Source organism: Marmota marmota, unplaced genomic scaffold (genome assembly GCF_001458135.2).
Source record: "Marmota marmota marmota unplaced genomic scaffold, marMar, whole genome shotgun sequence".
Taxonomy (NCBI): Eukaryota; Metazoa; Chordata; class Mammalia; order Rodentia; family Sciuridae; genus Marmota; species Marmota marmota.
In genome coordinates this window covers 26,136,970-26,140,633 of record NW_026000142.1, presented here as the reverse complement: position 1 = coordinate 26,140,633, position 3,664 = coordinate 26,136,970, and the positions used below count along the sequence as shown (strand labels likewise).

General features: G+C 38.8%; 1 long non-coding RNA gene across 1 annotated transcript; it reads right to left on the bottom strand.

Annotated features, from left to right (window-relative positions):
- Positions 1–220: 220 nt before the first annotated feature.
- Positions 221–2,224, bottom strand: LOC125611393. Its single transcript, XR_007341582.1, has 2 exons — positions 1,869–2,224; positions 221–765 (listed from the first exon to the last, which is right to left on the bottom strand). It is a non-coding gene; the product is annotated as an uncharacterized LOC125611393 (long non-coding RNA).
- Positions 2,225–3,664: the final 1,440 nt, after the last annotated feature.

Sequence of the window (3,664 nt, the reverse complement as noted above, 5' to 3'; positions counted from 1 at the left end):
AGCAGTTTGTTTTGTCTTCCAGTTCCAATTAATGCCATGTTTTCCATCTCCTTACTCTCTCCCATATTCCACCCCTGCCAAGTCCAAGTCTAGAGGCCCTCTGGGTTTTGCCTGGCATCTTGGCTCTCTCCACATTCTAGTCCTTCGTTGCCTTTACACAGGAGTTTTCAGGACCTAGCTTCCATGAATTCTTAGTAGTCATTAATATTAATATTTCTCATTTGCTGGTGGTTTTCTCTAGTACATCGTTCTTGGAAAAGTTTCTGGGTGTTGGCAAGTGACCTAATACAAATAATCCATACTATCCTGTTAAGGACATTTGTTTAGTGATTAATGTAAAATGATATGACATGTTGGGGATGGGTACTTCTCCAAAGAAATATATTCTTTAATGGAAGAGGATTATCAATCTGTCTTCATAGGTTTGGAGACATGTTTTTGGAGCCCTAAGATTCGGGAGAGTGAAGAAATGCTATTTTTATTAATTTGTTCCTACACATATCCCCCCACTTCCCATCTGGAGGACTGTTATTTTCATGAGGTACATCTGGCATCCTTGTCTGTTCCAGGATTTCTCATTGATAGAAACAAGGAAAATGAACTACAATTATGTCTTCGTTACGAATACAGCATCTTTCAATGATTGCAGCACTTTGAAATTATCATGGCGTTATCTCCCTGGGATAATTTCTCATTTTCTATTTTGAGGTACACTGTTTTCTTCTTCTGATAGAAAGAACTTCACTCATCTAGCTTCTAGCAACACTATAAAATTAGAAGAAAAAAATCTTCAGAAGTTGCAAAACAGATGATTAACAGTAATGCTGTGGCCTTATTAAGTTGAGGGATATCACGCTGTTTACCCATTCACACATGCTTATTGATTTAATGTTTTGTAAATTTAGCTCTCTTCAATCTCAGCTGATGTGCGGGTGCATATTCCAACCAGACTGATATTTATGCCATAAGTGAGAAATAACCTGATAATTTATGAGTGGTGAAACCCAAAGTCGAACAAGTTTTCCCTCAGGAAAGGGGGGAAAAAACCACATGTGGCATATTGTAGACAACTCTTTTCTTGGGTTCTTTTACTTAGAAAGTACACACTTTTGTTGGGGTGGGTGGAGGGGTGATTATGCAATTTGGTGAGTCCACATTTTCTTCTATAAACCATCTCTGAGAGAAATGAACCTGAGTAGTGGGTTTTTTTTTTTAAATTTTTCCTGCTTTTTCTCTGATCTGCACAGAGGTTGTACCTATACAAATGAGGACATGAAGAATGCCTGGAGGTCATGCATAAAGAGTGACCCAGGGAGAGGCCATGCTAAGGGCACAACAAGGAACTGTCTACTTAGGTGCTTGATTACTTGGAGGCATTTAATCCCATTATAAAACTTATGTGGCCAGGGTGGTGGTTCACACTGGTAGTTTCAGCTACTCGGGATACTGAGGCAGGGGGATTGCAAAAATAAATAAAATATTTTTAAAGACTGGGGATGTAGCTCAGTAGTAGAACACTTGCCTAGCATGCACAAGGTCCTAGGTTCATTCTCTAGCACCACAAGGAAAAAAGCAAACATCAAAAACATTTATGCAAAAAAAAATATGAGTGATCCACTTCAAATCAGTCAAATGATGGTCTTAAATGTAAACACACATGCACTGTATTGGCTTACAAAAATGCTCATTCTGACATATAAATGCTCAAAGATGAGGACAGGGAATACTAAAGCCAAAAAATGAGAAGCCTGCTGGTTGATCACTTCCCTCTCAATCTTTCTCTCCTCTTTCTCTTTATATTTGGAAAAACTTATGGAGGCCCCAAGAACACCTGAGTCAGAAAATAGATCTGAAGTACAAAGGCTTACCTCCAAAATGTCTTACTCCTACAGCAGCATGAATCCCTCATAGACCATGGACCTTGATGCAAAACATAAGATACTCTGTCTTATTTTTATCACTGACCATCATACAGGAGAGAGAGAACTGAAAGGTTGAAGCTGAAAAAGGTGAGAAACCCATGTGTTGCCATACAGTATTCACTGGTCCACAGCAATTCTGGAAAATGTCAAGGAATGTGTAAATTTCTTAATGAAGGCTCACTACTTCTCCTTAGGGATGATGCTTTATTGTTCTTGGTTTTTTGTTGTTTGTTTTGTACCAGGCATTGAAACCAGGGGCACTTAACCACTGAGCCACATCGAAGCCCTTTTTATTTTTTATTTAGAGACAGAGTCTCACTGAGTTGCTTAGGGCCTCACTAAGTTGCTGAGGCTGGCATTGAACTCGTGATTCTCCTGCCTCAGTCTTCTGAGCCACTGGGATTACAGGTGTGGCCACCAGACCCAGCTGCTCTCGGTTGTTAAAGTTAACAATACTTTCACCAGAACAGTTCTTTTAAATAGTCTATAGATTTTCAATTAATTGTGCTAAAGTCCAATCCTTTTACAAAAGAAGTTTTAAGAAAGTCACAACCTCAAATCTTTTAAACATAAGCTCTCTTCCCCCTCATGTTACTGACAATGAAAATTTCAGCACTTGGCTCCACTAAATCAGGGGAAAAAATTTGGTTAAAAAAAAAAAGGTTTGTTTAAAGTCAGCTTTGAGGAATACAAAGGAGACCTTTTCTGTCTCCAGTCTTCATTTTTGGGGTATTCAGGGGTATGAACAGCTTTTATGAGAGGGAACCTAACCCACTTCCATCTTGGGACACTGCAGACATCACCAGAGCCTTCCCCAGGCAGTAGATTCCACTTTGCAACAACAGACAGGGCCTAGAAGCTACTGCATCTCTGAGCAGGCATCCCAAAGACAGTGTAAGGCCCACTTTCAGCCCCATCTCTGTAAGACATTGCATCCATCTTGGGACACCTCCACTATTATGTCGAGTCACCTCAGCTATTGCCTCCACTACCTTTAGTTGCAGTACCATACATTGAGGGACACCAGCAGGGTCTGGAAGCCCAATATCAAGGTGAGGTACAGACAATCTGCATGGATACTACAAGAATATAAGGTAGAAACTGTAATATCTCAGATCCACACTGCAAGAGAGGAAGACACATAGACAACAAGAAGAAACAAGGGAGGAAAGTGCAATAACAGAACCCATGGACAGAGAAGTTGATGAAATGTCAGAGAAGGAGTTCAGAAGGTTCATAATTAAAATAATCTGTGAATTAAAGAATGACCTAAATGAGCAAATATAGGCAAAAATTGATCACTCCAACAATGAGATAAGAGAGCAAATGCAGATAGCAACAAGATTTAACAATTATACATTACTTCAAGAAAGAGATAGAGACTCTGAAAAAAAAAAGAACAGTCAGAAATCCTTAAAATGAAGGAAACAATAAACCAAATAAAAAACTCAATAGAAAGCATAATCAATAGACTAGATCATTTGGAAGAAAGAATGTCAGATAATGAAGACAAAGTATACAATCTGGAAATAAGTTGACCACACAGTGAAGATAGTAAGAAACCATTAACAGAACATCCAAAAATTATGGGACAGCATCAAAAGACCAAATCTAAGAGTTATTGGGATAGAGGAAGGCACAGAGTTTTGAACCCAAGGAATGCACAATCTCTTCAAAGAGATAATATCAGAAAATTTCCCAAGCACAAAGAATAAATTAGAAAACCAAATACAAGAGGCTTA